Source organism: Sinocyclocheilus grahami, unplaced genomic scaffold, assembly GCF_001515645.1.
Source record: "Sinocyclocheilus grahami isolate Dianchi unplaced genomic scaffold, SAMN03320097.WGS_v1.1 scaffold839.1, whole genome shotgun sequence".
Classification (NCBI taxonomy): domain Eukaryota; kingdom Metazoa; phylum Chordata; class Actinopteri; order Cypriniformes; family Cyprinidae; genus Sinocyclocheilus; species Sinocyclocheilus grahami.
Window position 1 is genome coordinate 161,526 of NW_015506018.1, and position 21,438 is coordinate 182,963.

Here is a 21,438-nt window from a genome sequence, read left to right on the forward strand (position 1 = left end):
ATAACCGTAAGCTTTAGTCTGTAATTCTATATAACACTTCCGAGAGGAAGTTCAGAAGACATCATGTGAGAGCATTTAATAGTATCAGCCAACCAATAAGAGCACACTTTTATCATTTAGACTTCTGTGGAAAACAGACGGTTAGCAGAATTCTCTTACAAAGAGAAGTTTGTGTGCATTTTCTATTGATCATGGCAGCAGTACCTCATCCAATGATGATCAAATGATAAAGAAAAGCGTTATAACCGGGCACATATCCAAAAACAAGGCATTGATGAGAATCTGCATTTTAAAGAGCTGATTCAGGTGCCTGGACTGCAGTGGAGCAGTAGTTTCTGCATCCTCCACAATCTAGCATACACAACCGGCCTGCAAAATGGGGAATTGCACTGTGCAAATTGCATTCAGCACTAATTTTGGGGCGTGTTTGCACTGTTACCTGATTTGCATAATTCCTTTAGTGAATTGGGTGCTAACACAACACAAACAGCATGCACAAATAAATGACATTATTAGTGGGCACAGTTCATTCTTAGTGAACTCTCCCCTGTTATTCCCCCCTGCAGTTTGGTAATGGAGGCCTGTAAGTTGCTCTTCTGATAAGTATCAGTTTAATAATGAATTTGCCTCTTTTTTACATTCATGGAGCACAACACACACATACTTAGATGAAGCTCCACTCACATACAGTTACACAGCAGATTGAAAAATATAGATTTTGTGTGGGAAAAAGAGAAATGTTAGACGTGTGTGGAAGAAAGAGAGACAAACAACATAAAGAGGTGTTTTGGAAATAGTTTGCCTGACTCAGGGAAGTCTATGAGTCGCTGTGGGAATGTGTCAAATTATGCCGATTTAGCGTACTAATTATCTTTCAACCAGCAGAGCTCACTAGAAATCTCTCCTGTTAAAGCTGAGGGGTAGGCAGGAAAACCCCTGCCTGGAGGGAGTTTTACAGTGTGCAGGTGGACGGCCATGAACACACAAAATGATACTGTCGCTGTCCGTTTCTATTCTCACATCATACACAGAAATCTGCAGTGTGTTATTTCCAAACCGTTTTCCAAAACACTCCCATCTCCTCATTGTTTAGACAAACAGATAGTCATAAAAGCTTAAGCCTTTTTTGGGTTTACTCGCAGTCAATAAGCTGAGATAGAAGTGTTTTAACATAGAAAAATATAAAATACATCAATATTAACATTTAATTCTGTAATCAGTACTACTGTATACACAGAGGCAAATTGGAGTCAATTTAGACTGTAATCAGCAAAATGATACCCAATGAGCTTCATTATACTCTCTAACTTTGTCCTTTTGGAATTCCAACAGGCTGATCACACAGAAGAAGGGCATTGTGTGTGTTGGGTTGAGTGTGTGAATATCTGTGTTTGCTCTGGCTGCTCTTCTTTGATGACTAAACTTCCGCTGTGTGTTCATTAGTTCTTTAGGAGCTCTCAGTAAACACTGCCAAACACCCACTGGTTAGCATCATCAACATGTCTCTGCACTAATACCAGTCAAGCTTAATCACTAGCAAATCTCCAGCAAGACTTTAATTGCTAGCTATTTAGATTTTGTAATTCATTTTTAAATGACAGAAAAAGGCAAAAAGTTTCAAACGGATGTAAATTAATATATATTGTTACTGTAGTGGTATATGCCCTTTTACTTAATTTTTTTCCCCTCCCTTTTTTCAATAATTTAATTTTCAGTTCTCTGCTAACAAAGGCCTGCAGCTGCATCAAATGTACTGTTATTTTTCAAGCCAAAAAGCATACTAGAAGTGAGACTAGGGCTGCACGATTATGACAAAAATCATAATTGTCGATTATTCCCTTGAAATTGTAATTGCGATTATTAATTACGATTATCACAATTTACATTGAATGATGTTTATACCATTGTTTGATGCAATTGCATGCCGTATTTTTATATGAAAATAAACTAGCTGAAAACACTCTAACTGTAAAACTTTTAGTGTTTTTCTATAGTATTAAGCCTCAAATGTCAAACATACATCAGATTGGTTTCTTTAAATGATAAAAAAAGTAAAAATATAAATGGTATTATACTGTTATACTAAAACTAAAATTAAAACAATGGAAAAACCCTTAAGATAACATGTAGAAAGAAAGAAAAAACGCATCTTAAGCACGCAGAATAACAGAGGTGGACTTTGAATTATTAATTGCAGCTTTGAACGATTACGTAATTGTGGCATCCATAATTGTAATCGCGATTAGAAATTCACATTCATGGAGCACAACACACACATACTTAGATGAAGCTCCAGACACATACAGTTACACAGCAGATTGAAAAAGATAGATTTTGTGTGGGAAAAAGAGAAATGTTAGATGTGTGTGGAAGAAAGAGAGACAAACAACATAAAGAGGTGTTTTGGAAATAGTTTGCCCTACTCAGGGAAGTCTATGAGTCGCTGTGGGAATGTGTCAAATTATGCCGATTTAGCGTACTAATTATCTTTCAACCAGCAGAGCTCACTAGAAATCTCTCCTGTTAAAGCTGAGGGGTAGGCAGGAAAACCCCTGCCTGGAGGGAGTTTTACAGTGTGCAGGTGGACGGCCATGAACACACAAAATGATACTGTCGCTGTCCGTTTCTATTCTCACATCATACACAGAAATCTGCAGTGTGTTATTTCCAAACCGTTTTCCAAAACACTCCCATCTCCTCATTGTTTAGACAAACAGATAGTCATAAAAGCTTAAGCCTTTTTTGGGTTTACTCGCAGTCAATAAGCTGAGATAGAAGTGTTTTAACATAGAAAAATATAAAATACATCAATATTAACATTTAATTCTGTAATCAGTACTACTGTATACACAGAGGCAAATTGGAGTCAATTTAGACTGTAATCAGCAAAATGATACCCAATGAGCTTCATTATACTCTCTAACTTTGTCCTTTTGGAATTCCAACAGGCTGATCACACAGAAGAAGGGCATTGTGTGTGTTGGGTTGAGTGTGTGAATATCTGTGTTTGCTCTGGCTGCTCTTCTTTGATGACTAAACTTCCGCTGTGTGTTCATTAGTTCTTTAGGAGCTCTCAGTAAACACTGCCAAACACCCACTGGTTAGCATCATCAACATGTCTCTGCACTAATACCAGTCAAGCTTAATCACTAGCAAATCTCCAGCAAGACTTTAATTGCTAGCTATTTAGATTTTGTAATTCATTTTTAAATGACAGAAAAAGGCAAAAAGTTTCAAACGGATGTAAATTAATATATATTGTTACTGTAGTGGTATATGCCCTTTTACTTAATTTTTTTCCCCTCCCTTTTTTCAATAATTTACTTTTCAGTTCTCTGCAAACAAAGGCCTGCAGCTGCATCAAATGTACTGTTATTTTTCAAGCCAAAAAGCATACTAGAAGTGAGACTAGGGCTGCACGATTATGACAAAAATCATAATTGTCGATTATTCCCTTGAAATTGTAATTGCGATTATTAATTACGATTATCACAATTTACATTGAATGATGTTTATACCATTGTTTGATGCAATTGCATGCCGTATTTTTATATGAAAATAAACTAGCTGAAAACACTCTAACTGTAAAACTTTTAGTGTTTTTCTATAGTATTAAGCCTCAAATGTCAAACATACATCAGATTGGTTTCTTTAAATGATAAAAAAAGTAAAAATATAAATGGTATTATACTGTTATACTAAAACTAAAATTAAAACAATGGAAAAACCCTTAAGATAACATGTAGAAAGAAAGAAAAAACGCATCTTAAGCACGCAGAATAACAGAGGTGGACTTTGAATTATTAATTGCAGCTTTGAACGATTACGTAATTGTGGCATCCATAATTGTAATCGCGATTAGAAATTCAATTAATTGTGCAGCCCTGGTTGTGCATTGGGAAAACATCTTTCTGATCAATTGATTCAGCAAAACACGTCATACACTTTTTCCTGTATCCAAAATAATGAATAGTGTTTATTTGCAACCACAAATGCACTAAATCAACAGTATTTTGGTAATTCAGAGTAAAGGAGCAGTATTTTAGAGTTGTAAGGCTGTATTAATAATAGAAGGGACTGTATTTCTTACAATGGCAGAATTTGAGTGTTACAGTTTGTAGTGTGATAGAGAAAATAGAGAAATAGAGAAATTCTGCGACAGAGGAGCAAGATTTCAGAAATAGAAGTGCAGTATTTGAGAGTAAAAGGCTTTAAGATTAGATATTTGTGTAACGGGTTCAGAGACAAAAAATTCCATAAAAGGAGCAGTAGGTCAGAGATAGAACAACAGTATTTTCAGAGAGAGAGCAGCAGAATTGTACATACAGTATATACAACAGTATTTAACAAAAGAAATAGAGCAGAATTTCAGACAGCATCAGTATTTCAGAAAAAGAGCACAAGTATTTCAGAGGTATATGACAGTATTTCAGAGATACAGCAGCAGTATTTTAAAGGTATAGAACAATATTTCATAAATACAGCACAAGATCAGCAGAATTTCAGAGGTATAAGGCACTATTTAGAAAACGAACAGCAGTATTCCAGACAGAATTTGAGAAACAGAGCAGCAGTACTGCATTTCAGAGGTAGGCTATTTCAGAGATACAGCGGCAGTATTTCAAAGATATAGGACAGTATTGCAGTTCAGGACAGTATTTCAGAGATAAAAGGGCAGTATTTGAATGTTAAAGGTTGTATTTTGAGAGTCATAGATAGAGCTACAGTATTTTAGAGTTACACGTTTATATTGTGAGAGTTGTAGGCTATTTCAGAGGTAAGATGGCACCCATTTAAAGGGGCAGGAGTGTTTCCACAGTGAAACCGTATTAAGCCTATACTTGCAGTGAGGCTTTTTTAACCCAGTTAGTGTTTCACAGTACAGCAGCTGCATCTTAAACATTTAGAGAGAGAGAGAGAGAGAGAGAGAGAGAGAGGCAGGCGTCTCCGTTCCATTCATTTAATTAGTCCCACTGGAATTTTTGCAGATGGTGACATCATCACACACAGACATTTCTGTTTCATTTTCTCCCCAAGTACAGTATATGTCCACATCAAACCTCTCTCTCTCTCTTTCTGTCTCTCTGTTTCTCATTCAGTATTTTAAACCATGGCCTAATGGTTCGGTTGGCCAAGACTGAAACAATCATACCATTTCAGAGAGCTCACATCATTTCATGTAACGTTTCAAGTTCAAACACTAGCTACAAATCAACACAAAAAATAAACACACACACAAATATCCATACAACTTTTGCATTGTAGACCTCATTATGACCGACAGACCAAAAGGCATCAAAGAACATTCACCCATCACCTAAAGCCCCTTTCATCTTCCCTTCCTGCTTCTATTCAAACAGGTTTTCCAGTCCTGTAATAAATGCTGCAGGCTGGTAGCTGTGCTGCTTTGTGCACTATAAAATTAATGTGTTTGTAGTTCTACTGTTCTCCCTCTACTCTCCATTTCTCCCTCTCTCTCCCCTAAAGGAACAATCTGCATATCTGAACACACGGCTGCATAAGAATGCCTGAAGATATTAATGCATCAGCACTCATAAGAATATTTTTTTTATCTATCAGCAGTCTTTAAAATCAATGAACAATGCACATGTTGAGAAGCTCTGGAGCTTAATGTGCAGAAATCAATACTGACATGTCAGGTTATGCTGGTAAATAAAAATTAGTTTTGAAGTTACCTGCCTGATTAAATATTTAGTAGTTCAGATTTTTACCTGACCTGACAATATTTTCACCGTCTACAAAGCCATATAAGTGCTACATCAGAGGTTTTCAAACTGAAAAGGCCACAGGGCGCTGAGGGTTGTGCTATCAAGTCTGCAGAAAAAAATTAGAGTAAAAAAAATGTTTTACAAAATAAAATATCAAGTTAAAATAATTTAAGGTATTAATTAAAATGATTAACATGCATTTTAAAAAGACATTCACCTCTTTTCATAAACACTGATTAGATTATTTTAGAAATATATTTATTTGAAGAAACAACATTGCATTTATTGTAATACGTAAATATGTTCTTAATAATATTTAAAATGTACTTATTAAATACAGTTTCATTTTGAAAAAAAAAGCATCTTGCCTTTATAATATTCATATATTTATATTAACAGTAGGCTATATTTTGTATCCTTGACATCAAAATGTTTGAAAACCTTTATACTAAATAGCTGTTTTTAGCAATATTAGCTACAAATAATTCCATGACTGCTATAAATTCACCGAAACACACTTTTTCTGACAACAATACCAAACAATAGCATACATTACTTCTTAAACAATTTATATATTAGTAATGTTTTCCAATCTATATAATACTCCTTTGGTGGCATTCAAATTAGCAGAATGTGACATTAATACACCACAAATAGAAAGTTTGCAATACATAGGCATAGCACATGTACAATATCAATTATGTAGATACAGTGTAACGCAATTTTTCAAATTCAGTGGAAACGCAATACTAATCCACACAGGACAAATCTCCAAACTCTCACAGTCACCCATTCCGAATTGGGACTCAGAAGAGAACATGTCTCAAAATAGTAGAAGAAGAATCTGTTGAGTTTTCTCTTAAAAGGAAGAAGCTTTTATGAAACTCCTGGGTCTTTATGTGTGTGTAATCTGTATAACCTCTACACTAAAACACAATGTTTCGGTTGTGGGTTGATTAGATCAGTTAGTGTGTATCAGTTTACTCAAATGGCCACAAATCATGTCCGACACACTGGCGGATATCAGCCTCCGACTGAACCAACTCACTAGAATGAGAAAGACAGACATCATGAGAGAGTGGGTGGAGGATTTTTATTTTTATTTTTTCACAGGGATATTTTTATTTGTCTGATAGGTGTTCGTGGCCAGTGTGGTTGGCAGAGACAGTGCTGGTGAAAATAATGACCATGAGTTAGCATCCCTTCTCTGTCATGTGGCAGATTCTGTCAGGTAACGGGCATCTGATGAAGATCTGAACTCGCTTTCTGTGCCAGTGGACCGAACAGGTGGTCAAACCTGGCCAGCAATAAATATGATGGTTGACATCAGCCATTTAATCCCACCCACACACACCTGATCTCAATCACACACTGGCACCAGAAATGACAACCAATTAAAAATGAGAAAAATGCTGCCAGGACATCGACACCAGACAGGAGAGCAGAGCCAGGGAAAGGATAACAGAATGGAAGACTTAATGAAGTCACGCTTCAAGAAATACTCATTAGGACTCTACAATGTCAGTCATTATCCTTAAAACAAACATGGCAACTTGTTTAGGAAAATACAAAAAAATGAATGCATGAAGAAGAATGCAGAAATAGCTGGTTGAGAAGGACCACTCTGAATTTCCAGGCTGGTAGCTAATGGTCTAGCTATAGGAAAAGAACAGCCATATTATTCAAGTAATGGTGAATTAATTTAATTAATTAATTAATTTCTTCAGGGGGGTTTTAAACTGGGGTCCACGACCCCCGAAGGATGCAAAAGAATCTTTGGGAAAATAAAGAGAAAAGTGTGTAAAAATAAATAAATAAATAATATTTTACAATTACAGAACACTTATTACAAATTAATATTGCACACATATTTATGATTTCTTACAGTATAAATGGGTCTTTGTGTTGTTATTGTTAATTAAAAAAAATAAAACTATCAAATACAGAATTTGGTAAAAAATTTTTCATTTAATTTAATTTAATTTAAAAATATTGCTTTGGCAACACTAAATTTACTCAAATTACAAAAAAAATGGAATTAAATCGAAATTAAATTAAAACTAATGCAAATATATTTAAAAAAATGAAATATAAAGAATGACTACATAACAAAAACATAAAATTACCAAAACTTAAATAAAATTGAAAACGTAAAAATAAACACTCAAAATATAAAGCAGTCCTTTGAAAGTATATAAATAATACTAAAATCTCAAAACCTCAATAAAAAAAAAAAAAATCATTCATCACATTTACGGTAAAATACCGGCAGCTGTGGTTGCCAGAATTTCATTGTAAAAATATTTTAGGTAAAAACATTTGAGGTTTTACAGACTTAACTTAAATTCACATTTCAAATTTCATTAACTGCTGTAATGTTAATATGCCAACATACTGAAGTACTAATTTCTGTTTGTAACATTGTAATACACTGATAACCACCGAAAACAGGAGGTGATGAGAACGTCACATGATGAGTCAAAGCTCATCACAAACAGCTTTACAACAAGCTGAGGAGGGATGTTATGATATTCATATATAGAAGGTGCACAGTGTCATTCACACAAATACCAAACACCATCATGGTAACACACATGATACTGAAATAATGGATAGGATGGTAAGATAATTTACACAACTGATAAGAAAAAACTAGAAACAGTTATTTCAATGAAAAAGCATCAAATGTGAAGTGTCATGCAGGGAATTCTGGGAGGGTCAATTTATGTTTTTTTCACTGTAAATTATACAATGACTTCGTTTTCACTACCAAAAAACCCCCATAATTTAAACAGTATTTTACTGTGTATATAGTACAGTATGAAAACTAACTGTTAACCAATTAACAGGTTTTTACTGTAGAATTGTTTACAGTTGTAGCGAATCAGCTCATGGGGAAATATGAATAATTAACCATAACTAATTATGATTAATTATTAATATTTTAGATCCACTGTAGATATTTAGCTGACCACTCAGGGTCAACCGTCTTGTCAATTCTAAGAACGTTAATTTCCTGGTTAAAGGAAATAACTTTCTGAAACTAACTGTTAACCAATTAACAGGTTTTTACTGTAGAATTGTTTACAGTCTTTTACTATTAAAATCACAATTATTTTTACAGTGTAATATATAAATAATATAAAATACCACTACTTTGTACATGAAAAACATTCGGTAACACAGAAGAAAAAAGTCACATGGTTTAGTATTGTGTGTGTGTGTGTGTGTGTATCAAGGCAGCAGAAAACACATCCACACTGTATTGATATGTGACATATCCACAGCTCTGCCCACTCACCATGAGCAATGTGATTCTTATTTAACTGTCATGTCACAGTCATGAAGGGGTGTAACCACACAATGTGCAACTCTCATATTTCATACAGAACAGAAAAGAACAGAACAGAACACAGGCCACAATCACACACACACACACACACACACACATGCATGCGTGTGTGTTTGTGTATGCATGATGGAGCAGCTTCACTGATGCAGCACAGCGAAGCGCTGATATTCTCAAACCCAGTGTGAGCAGTTTTACACAAACGAAGACTCTGCGCAGGATAAAAAAGTATAAAACAAGATCAAAGTGAAGCAGCACGGTGCATCTGCAGCCTTTATATTCATCTTTCAGGATTTACAGGGAGAGAAAAGTCCCTCCAACACTTTGAACCAAAGCAGCTCGAGCAGGATTGGTTCCGGGACACGTTTGGGAATTTAAGAAATATAGCTGAAATGCAAATAGCACAGCGTGGAACTCTTTGAAAAACAATCAGCGTGTGGAGACTGAGGGGAGAGGTGGAGAGAGACCACCGATATCAGGTTTACTCAGAAACCCCTCAGCCTGCCCCCAAACAGGCTCTAATCCACTTTAAATCCACACTCTGTTCGAAATGAGTCCCATGGATTCAAACAGGATTGACCAAATGCTACTTTGAACTCTGTCTGTGTCTTGGCCCGAGTCAAAATGCATCCTAGAGGGATTCTCGGTATAATGATGAAATGTCTTAGGAACGTCTCACTTTCTCTCTTGCATCTCTATCTTTCTCTCGCTCCTTTTTTTCTGCTGTTTCTGATTGTCATACTTTAGCATTACAGCTATCCAATAGGAAATTTGTATTAGTTGTTGACCCTGTTTACCCCTGGTAAATATCCATTACAAGAAACATACCTACACAAACGCAATACACAGTGTATATTTACCCTGAGAATTTAAGAGACATTCTAGGCCACTTAGAGAAACTATAGATGCACTAAATGTTTACGACTCCAGTGAAGTATTAAAATGGGCCTTGAAAACCGTGCCGAAGGTACAAAGCTTGAATGCTGTGGTTGAAGAACAAAACCTAAAATGGAGGTTTTCAAGAACCAAAAAGCAACATGGGACTCTGGGTAGTTTTAAAAGTTAATGAGAGACTGTGTGGGGCTAGGTGCACACGCTCTGAATCATTTATGCAAGAGCAGCTCAGTGTCTGTTTCTGGTGAGGAAAAAAACACTCTGCATTCAGTTATGAATTATTGACAACAGAAAGGAGCATCCCAATGGGAGATCATTCCAACTCTCACGGCACACAGGAGAAGAGACGAGATGAGAAGAAATGAGACAAGAGGAGAGGAGATGAGAGGAAATCAGATGAAATAAGAAGAAATGAGAGGAGAGGAGAGGAGATGAAAAAGAGATAAGAGGAAATTAGATGAGAAGAGACGAGATGAGATGAGATGAGAGGACAAAAGATGTGAGAAAGTAAGAAATAAAGATATGGAAATGAGACAAGGGGTAAAAAGATGAGAGGAAATGAGATGAGAAGAGACAAGATAAAAGGAGATGAGACGAAATGAGAGGAAGTGAGACAAAAGGTTGAGATGAGACGAAAGGATTAAATGAGAAGATGAGATGAGAAGAAATCATATGAGAAAAAAAGAACAAGATGAGAGGAAAGAAGATGAAATGAGACAAGATGAGAGAAAATGAGACAACATGAAAGCGGAAGAGATGAGACAAAAGCAGACAGGATGAGACAAGATGAGAGGAAATGAGACAAAAGCAGACAGGATGAGACAAGATGAGAGGAAATGAGACAAAAGCAGACAGGATGAGACAAGATGAGAGGAAATGAGACAAAAGCAGACAGGATGAGACAAGATGAGAGGAAATGAGACAAAATGAGAGGAGATGAAAGGAAGGATAGAGGAAATGAGACAAGAGAAGATGAAACATGAAGAGACAAAAAACCAGATGAGGAGACAAGATGAGAGGAAATGAGATGAAAGGAAGGGAATATTTCAATATTTGACTAATGAAAAAAAGAGACTAAATAGCAATAATAAATCTTTTGTTCAATAAATCTTGTCACCGAGGTGCCTGTTAAAACACGAGAGATCAAACAGTGATGTGAAAGAGGTTTTACCTATATCTGTTTTGAATGGATTTCTCTCACTAACCCACATACAGTAACACTCCCTATAATCAACCTCAGGAGGATTTAATGCACCATTTTCCTTGACAAGCACAAGTTTAGAAGTCTGCAGTAGCCTACTGTTTCCTCCTTAATAAGCTCTGCATCAGCACTAAAACACTTGGAGGGTGCCAAAAGCACAACACAAGACCGTGAACCTAAATTAGTTTTTACTTCTGACAGTAATGAAAAACCCAGGTCACACCAGGTTCCCACTGATCAATGCATTTCCAGTGACCTTCCCATTACTTTTCATGATGAAAGGATAAGGAATCATTCAGTTTACTGCAATGGAGTTATTATTAATATACTTACTAATGTACATAATTAAGTATATTGTGTAATTTCTTTAATAAGAAAAATACATCCGAGCATCTATAGCTCTCATCCTGAATTCATTTGAATCAGTCACAACGATTTCATTGTGGTTAGGTCAACATACACATGCACATCACTAGAAAGTACATATTTTACAGTTTGCATTGTGTATTTGTATATGTGTAATTTCCGAAGACTGTGTAGAATGAGATTTCCAGGTCTGCATCTGGTTTAGTGAGAGCAGCATGATCGTAATTGGTCTGCTGGCGGGAGTTTGAGTTTTTTTGATTGGCTGGCTCTTTTTAGAATGCATTTCTACTGAGCCTCATAAATGAGGTGACTGATTTTTCAGAGTTTGTAAGGTTGGAAAAAATACAGTTCTGTCTCAAAACCTAGTAAGCTGTCTACATAGGCAGCATAGATGTTAATATATTCTGGATTCAAACACGGCTGAAAGTGTCTGTCTAGGCAACTCACTAGGTTTTTGGAACAAACCTTATATATACAGGTGCATCTCAATAAATTAGAATGTCGTGGAAAAGTTTATTTATTTCAGGACGAGCAGGAAGTATATGTAGTCATGTTATTATTTTATGGTAATGAGTAAAAACTCTAATGACATCTACAGAGGAAATGTGTGTGGAAAAGGTCCCCCCCCCACACACACACACAGATACATAACAAAAACACAAACATCTTTCTCTTAGTATCGCTCTCTATTTATCTCTTTCAAATTAGCAGCTATATAACAGTCTCAAGACCACAATGTAAATGTGGGATTCAAAATCAAATTTAAAGCTATAAAAACAGTATGTTAAAAAATTATGAGGTAAAATGAATATTAGAAATGTAAGATTCTCCACTATTTTTAGGTCACTCATCAAATTTGTGACACTGATCATGTGACCTCTAGTACAAAAGATCTTTTGTTTTGAAAATTGAAATTAAAAGTAAATAATTTAAGTTAATTAACTAAAAACTAGTGTAATTCATAGTGTAAACTGTAGAGCATTATTAAACATTAATTTCAGAATTTCTTATTTATTTGATATGCCATTTGGGTGACAAGGTTTCTCACCAAAATCATCTTATATATATATATATATATATATATATATATATATACACTGTAAATCTCATAATGTATGGCATCTTAATTCCACTCACTTGAATGATTGCCACAGATCTGCCTCTGTCTAAGTAAATAATCATCCATAAATCTGTCCTCAGTAATCCATCCTTTCATCTGCTCCCACCAGTACATTACCAACAGCATAACAGTGGCCTGATCCAAATTCTCTTCTGCTCTTCAGAGCCATGCCTTAACATTAGCGAAGCAGAAAGTGTGCAAAGAACAGAAGTGCGAAAAGCCAGAACCTCAGCAACCTCTCACCTCGCAGAGCCGAGTTATATTAAACCTGCTTTTAAGACTGCATGGACCCAATAAACCCAACCCTCTCCACATGCACTGCATATCACTCCCTAGCTGTTAATTAGCATGCTGCGTGAACCAGGTGTGATTCTGCCCCTCTCTCTTTTTATGCCCGTATTTCTCTCTCTGTGTGTTCACGGTGAACCTTTGACACTAGAGTTTGCGTAATTACCTGTGTTTTGGCCTGGTCCGTCTGCCCTCCTGCCTGCAGAGAGCTTATGAGATCCCACACCCCACCTCTCAGAACCCGGCCGAACGCTGCTGGGTTTTATTACCGACTGGATGGTGCACTAATAATGTCTGTGCTATAATACTTAATGAAACAGTGTGCACGGGACTAAATCTCCTTTCATGCTAATTTTACAGGCGTGGCAGCTTTAAAAGAAGGACTCGCGTGATAACACACTTGCACTTAACCAGGGGTCCTCGTAAGTCTCTTGAATAATTCCTGCCACACTTTTGCTATGCATGATAAATCAGACAAATTTTTAAGATACCCATTCTGCCACACAAACATACACACACATCCGATCATACAGGAGTGAGTTAATAAGGGAGGGAAACTAAGATCAAGGAAGATGTGGCTCTCTGGTTCCAGATTCCAGAGTCTCATTAGAACAGAGAAGAATCACAGCAACATCAGATACATCCCACATCCCTCTATGAAATAATTTGGGCTCTTGTAATTAAAGTGACTTTTGTGCAACCCCTGAAGCTGCCAGTTCAAATAACAGGAATTGGCATTAAATTGGCATAGAGAGGTTTATAGTGTTTTGTCTGTGTCTGAGCTGTATAATTTATGCATGCTGATCATTAAGGCGGCATTAAAGGCAGAAATGTGAAAAAGTGTTCTGTTGGTTCCTTTCCTGTGTCATCTGAGCTCTTTATATCACCCTAAACAATAGAAAAACTAATACAAGAGTTGCAGGCTTAGTGTATAAACCTGCAATGATCAGCTGTTGATGACAGTAATATGACACACGATGTCACAGATTGATAAGCAATTGTCAACAATTTATTGAAATATTGATAAGAAGAAAAAAAACAGGAAATGACGTCACAGAGAGGATCTCTGCAGACCCTCACAACTGTGTCAAGGTCAATAAGTGTCTAAAAATGTAAGATTATTTGAACTGATAACAAGACAGGGTCAGTTCAGGCTGTAAAATGTAATGGGGTACAACTCCCCAAAAAATAGTAATTCACATTAAAAAGAAAAAAAAAACACAGAAATAAGATAAAACACCAAACAAATTCACATTAATAATTCAGTTATTTGTAAAACAATAATATAATGAAAAATAGCTATATTCAAATAAATTGGAACTTATCTTGGATGGTATAAAAAAAATTCAAATCCAAATGAAATCAACATGAATACAAATAAAGAGTACATTTCTAAGAATATGGCACATTTTAAAATAGATTTTTCCTTTATTTGTCATAAAATTCCTACATTTTTACTGTGACTTACACTACTGTTTGAAGGTTTGTGGAAATAAAATAAATGAATACTTTTATTCAGAAAAGATGCATTAAATTGATCAAATATGGCAGTAAAGGCATTTACAAAAGATTTCTATTTCAAACATAAACGGCTTTCTATTCATCAAAGGATCCTGTAAAAATCACAGTTTCCATCACAATATTAAGCAGCACAATTATTTTCAACATTGATAATAATAAGAAATGTTTCTTGCAAACCAAATTGGCATATTAAAAGGATTGCCTGAAAATTCAGCTATGCCATCACTGATATAAATTACATTTGAAAATATATTCAATAGAAAACGATTACTTTATTGTATACAGTTGTATATATATTTCACAAAATATTACTGTTTTTACTGTATTTTTGATCAAATAAATTAAGCCTTGATGAGCATAAGAGACTTATTTTAAAAACATCAAAAAATCATACGATCCCAAACTTTTGAATGCTAGAGTATAAAAACATCCAAATGTTGTTTTTGTGGGTCAGTTTATATAAAATTGTGCAGCTTGTGGTGGAGTATATGGGCTTCATGAAATATACAGTACAAATGAATGTGATGAAGGTGATACGGGGAGACATTTGAGTCAGCGGTAAAGTGACGGCCCGGCTCATGTGAGTCTTCAGTACAGAGGCCATGCTGACTTTCACAGCCAAACCTCCACCTGCCAGGTCACTCGACACCACGGCTAACTTTAGCAGACATGACTTTTGCAGCCACTGACTCACAAAGTGTGAGAGGCTAACAGCTGTGTACCCTAACTAACAAGACTTAGAGCCCATCCAGCCGGAACAGATCTGAACTCTGATGAAGCCAGTCAAGATCTGTGAAGAGATGGGAAAACGATTCGGAGAGAACAGTGTGTGTACATGGACATGAGGGAGAGAGTAATGGATGGTTTTTGATTCTTCAAACAACACAAATCGCGTCCACCAGGAGCCTCTTATATGAAAGCTCTGCCTCTGTCTCTCCATCTGTCTTTGTGGCTAATGGAGCTTACTCATCTGTCATCTGCCTGTTATGTGCAACACCTGGAACAAGAGAACGCTTTTAGACACAGTTAAGCTCTGACATCACACTGTCTGATAAACCAGGCCTGTCTGAAGGCTAGAGAGAAGAGCGCGAGGGAATTGGCAGCGTTTCAGGTCATTTCAGGTGCCAGGATCAATATTTCTAGAGGATGTGTGAAAACTGTAATCTTAAAGAAACATGATTTCTAAGCCAAGTCAGTTTATTGAACAAGAACATATGGAGTGGAACTACGATGAAATGTAGAGGAAAAAATGTCAATCACACAAACATACATACACATATAGTAGCTACATAGTTTGTCATTTTTACAGACAAAAAAACAAATGTTACAGTTAAAACAACTTCCATTAATACAGGTGCATCTCAATAAATTAGAATGTCATGGAAAAGTTCATTTATTTCAGTATTTCAACTCAAATAGTGAAACTCGTGTATTAAATAGTACATATATATAATAACTGTAAGTGATTTACCATTGGATGTTAAAATGGTCAATTCTGTGAATTGTCATATTTCCAGATGTCTCTGCATGACACAATTTGTAAGTATATTTTATAAAAATAAATATATTTTGTTCAAGTTACAGAACACCAGTGCTTTCTCTTTCCTTGAGGCTGTTTTACAGAAGAGTTGTACTTTGATGTGACCCCTTTCACTAACATTTCTCATTAAACTTTTTATTTAATTTTTATTCAATTTACAGCTCTAGTAAAAATCCTATAATATTTATAATATTAATTAGGAACAACTAATGTAATAAAGAAAACTTGATAGGGATTACAGTACGTCTTTTTCTGATGTGATAAGTGACCACAGTAACAAGCAATACTGTAAATGTGTGTGTGTGTGTGTGTGTGTGTGTGTGAACATGTTTATATGGTTTATGAGGATACAATGTGTATAATGATATAGGTATTACAAAGTGAATATGGTTTATGAGATTCCTGTGTCTTTGTAAACCAAATGGCTTAAAAAATACTTAAATTATGCTTTTTTTTTTGAAAATCTAAAAATGCAAAACGTTTTGTGTGAGGGGTACACTCTAAAAAATGCTGGGTTTTTTCAACCCAACTTGGGTCAAATACGGACTAACCCAACCGTTGGGTTTTTTTAGAGTGTAGGTTTAGGGGTTGGGTTAGGGGATGGAACATACAGTTTGTCCAGGATAAAAATCATTACGCCTATGGAGAGTTGTGTAAACCACATATATCAATGTGTGTGTGTGTGTGTGTGTGTATGTGTGTGTGTGTCAGTGTCTCTACCTGCCACTTTACTCCCCTAACGGCTTTCAGGACCTGAGCAGTGCTTTTTTAATGAATCTCTACAGCTGTTCCAGTTCCAGAATCCGTCTCCAGGTTGATGGCTCTACAGCTTAAACTGTAATCACGGATTTGAGGGCACAGAAACATTTATCCACGCACAGAGCAGTGAAGTGGCTCGACTTGTCTTCTGCACTTTTTATTATCCTTTCAAAAACACAAGTTGTTCTGGATCATGGCCAATCCGTTCATAGCACCGGCTTATTTGCATGTATTTACATAAGTGAAAGCTTATGTCCAGTACTGCTCTAATCCTCTTCATTCAAAGAGAGAGACAGATAAAGAAAGAGAGCTTTGACCACTGCCTGTGCACCAAGGTCACTGATGCAGATTTGTGACAGAAGTCACGGTTAAAGCAGCACATGGTGATCACCAGATGGGCCTGACAAACACATGTCTGATGACAAGCCATACAGGATAAGGCTGGGTTAGGGATATTTGACTGTAGAAAAGAGTATCTGTAAATGAATCTCTGAAGGTGTCTGGACCTCATCAAACTCTGCTTTGCATTATAGGTGAAAGTGAGAGAGGAGAATCAAATTGTCGACCTGTTAGAAAACCCCTGTGGAGCACATGGCAAACTACCATCTCTCCCTCCATTTTTCTCAATTTCAAATTTTCAATTTAGTGAGCTTCAGTGCATGACATAACAAAAACGGTATATTTACAATGTCAATATACAGTTTAGCTGCATATTGACATTAAATCATATAAATTGTGTGTGTTTAATTTTATGTTACACTTTCTGCTGTTGTGCTTATGAGAAAAGCGCATTCCAGATCCAGATACAAAATGATCATTATTATTATTTTTATTGTCATCAGCATCATCATTAATAACAACAACAACAATAAACTAGTAATAAGAAGTAATTTGTTGCTTTTTTATTATTGTTTTAAATTTTACTTGCACTAATTTCATTTCATTTAATTGAATTTAATTTACCCCATCTTCATTATTATTATTATTATTATTATTATTAATTTTGTAGACGTTTTTGTCCTAAGTGACTTACAAATGAGTACAAGTGATTTATTTGAATAATAATAATAATAATAATAATAATGGAGATAAGCAATTACAGTTATTAAAACAATAACCAACAAAAAGGAACACATTACTGAATCAATATCAATTAAATTAGTAATTAAGAGGGGTAAATAAATAATGCCAACGCTTGTAAAAATGAACATAAGCATAATGATTCTTGTGCCTGCTCATCTCTCTCTCATCCTCCGTGTGAAGACAGGCTTTACAGCAGCTAGAGTGTCTGGTCTTTGTTGTAAACCCTTGGAGCAATAAACTACATTATATTAGTATTCTCTGACTGCAGCCCCTCTGTAGAGCAGTGACAGCAGGTCAGATCCAGAGAGGCCGAGGGCAGAGGCTCCAACAGCACAATCTGTTTAGGGCTCTACCATATAATGTTATGGCACGGCGCATTGGAAACCACATCAAAAAGGGGACAAATAAAAGCACAGATAGAAAATAAAAAAATTAAATAAATGTCTTTGGTGTTCCACAAAAAATAAATGCTACACTCAATTTAAAGTCTAGTACATCACCTCCACTGATACTGCAGCATCACACAAGCTATAGAGAATTATATGTAACTATACTAAGCCAAAAAAATATTTTTAGCTATTTGAGAATATCCATCATCATCTTCAAAAAAGTTGCATTTGCTTTAAAATAGCTTACAAAACTAAATTCAACCAAAAAGTCACTGTTGCCAAGGATATTAATATTAATATGTAAAACAAGTACACAAAAGAAAATAATTAATGCATGCTTCCCACACAGTTTTTCACTGAATGAACACAAGCAACTGAAACATTGATTGAATCAGAGTCAAACACATCATCAAACACATCATTTTTCCTACAGAAATTTAAATCAAATACTCTCAACACTGCTCTACAATCTTCAGGAAACTTAGTTGCAAACTAAAAGCCACCCCAAAACTGCTGTGATTTTTACAAGCTTACTTAATTTTATACTGTATTACCAACAGAAATAATTGTAAATATATCTGATAAAAAAACCAATATACAGCATCAACCAGCCTAAACACTACTATACATAGGTGAATTTACAAGGCACAAGCAACATTAGTGCATTCAAAAAGTCTGTAGAGCACCATCATGCTGTCACTTGCACAATTAACATGTTTAGTCCAAAATGTGTTTGCTCATGCCTTGTTGATCCCACCAGCAGTAGCAAAACATTAGCACCTGTTGTGCTATTTTTCAGCACTTTTATTGATTGCTGCGATCCACAGTTAAACAGCAGGAAGTCAAGTGGAAGAGTGTTTAATTTCCATAGTGTTTCTTCTCCATCTTCTTCTCTATACACCTGTCCCCATTTTCTGCAGAAAGACCATCTGGTCATTCATTTTCAACATATTACTTCAGCCATGTCCTTCTCTCTCTCTCCCTCACACACACAGAGAGGATGTTTGCAAAGATTCTCGATGTGTCAGGGTGAAGTGACTCACAAAACATTAAAATCAGTCTGTTCAACTTTAACCACAACTTGCAAAATGTGTGTGTGTGCGTGCGTGCGTGTGTGAATTATAGAGAGAAAAGGGGGAAGAGATAAAGAAATTACGAAAAAAAATGTTTAATTCAGGTCTTCAAAAGAGAGATTTTTAGTCACAGTGTGTAGAACCTCAGTATACAAGATGACTTTGGTTTCCATCAACAGCTACACATGCCATATTTGATGGGAAAGAGGTCATCCCAATAATGCATGCTTAGCATATAATTTTACCCAGTGCATACACACATACTGTACAAAACATTTAGGTACACACCACTAAACAGCACCAATACTGAAATGAATGAGACAAACCATCTTTAAACTTGAAGAAAGAAACAGCAAGCAATTGCAAAGCTTCAATTCATACATCTGCCAATATCCTCATCTTTTTTCCATTTCCTGTGTTTGTGCAGAAGAATCAAAAGCTTTACGCAGAAAGCATACGAGAGAAAAGGCTGAAATAAACACACAGTCGTGCAGAGACACTTGGGGAAGGATTCCACACCAGCCTCTGTTTTCATTTCTGAGCTGCTTATCCATTACTGAGTTTCTGATCCTGTGATCTGAAAGCTTCTCTGCAGCCTCTCAGCTCCTCCACTGTTGGGATGTTTGGCTGATGCTTCAGTATAATCTAATCTCAAACATCGTGCAGAAACACAAAAACAACAGCAGCTGCCAAAACAGCAATTCAAGACAATCTCACAAGAGTCTGGCTGGAAGATACAGAACCTCCCGTAACATTCAAAAACAATCTCACCTCAGCGTAAACAACACAGCAAATGGGAGCCAGAGAGGGAAGCACCATGTTTTCTTTCTTGTTTCTTTCTAAGATTTTCTTAGAATCTCATTAATAACTCAGACCAACACAAATGAAAGAGGAGAAACAAGAGAAGGAAAATCAATTTTGCGGAAAATTGTGTCAACATCATATACAAAAGTGAACAAATGTTTACATTGAGTTTGCGCTCTCAATGAATCGGTTGATCCCATTCACAAAACCCCTCTGAATGATTTGTTGAGACAAACTGAATCGATTTGATTAATCAAAATTAATCCATTTCTTGAATTCAACTCACTGATTCGGTTGCAGCAGTTAATAGCACATTGGAGGGGAAGAATTCAAATATAGCACATAAGTTAGGAGAAAGAAATACAGATTTGGACAAACACTAGATAGGGTAAATAACGCGGACATTATTTAATCTTTCTCATGTTTGTCCAAATCTGTATTCATTTTGGGGTGAACTGTCCCTTTAAATCTACTTTGTTATATGCAGTCTTAGTTTTTTTAATATTGTTTTGCAGTATTGTTTTTTTTTTTTACTTTGCAGTATTATTGTTTACAATACATTGATTTGAACTAAATGTAACTACATTTTAATTAAATTAAATTTAAGTAAAGGTAATTAAATTACCTGAACTGAACAAAAATGGAACTGAACTGAATCTAAATGAACTGAAATTCAAAAGATGTGAGGTTGAAAAGTTGGGCCAATTCATCTCCACAAACTGCCAACTATTATCCTTTAAAAGTCTGGCAGCAAGACATAAAAAGCAGCACATGAGAGAAAGAAAGAGAAAACAATGCTATTAAACAGTTGTCTTTTCAGTTTGCGACACATCTTTACTGCATTCGGTTCTGAAGAGTTTTAATTAAACAGAGAATATCACTCTAGTGCTCCATGTTGCGAGATATTGCCTCAGAACATCAAGAAAATTGTCCAAACAACTAAAATCAAGTGAAAGTGAAGCCACAAGCCTGCCTACAACAGCCAAAAAAGAGCTTCTGATTGTTTTTCCAAGGACATTGTTCAACCAACATCTGACAGATCTCACACAGCTGAGGGCACAAACCTATCTCCATTTCATCAGCCGGCATGCTTGCACTGATCATATGTTTAACCCACATGTCAAAACATTGTATCAGAAACCTCATATAACCACGCAATGGTTTCCTTGCCAGTTAAACATGGTGAATTATGGAACAAATCACAGAGCAGCTCCCCTTATTTCCACTCTTAATAGTGTTATTAGATGCTTCAGTGACCTTCTCACATTAAATCAAAGAGAGAGTTCATCATTTTCAGAGCTCTGAACCCAAAGGGAAAGATT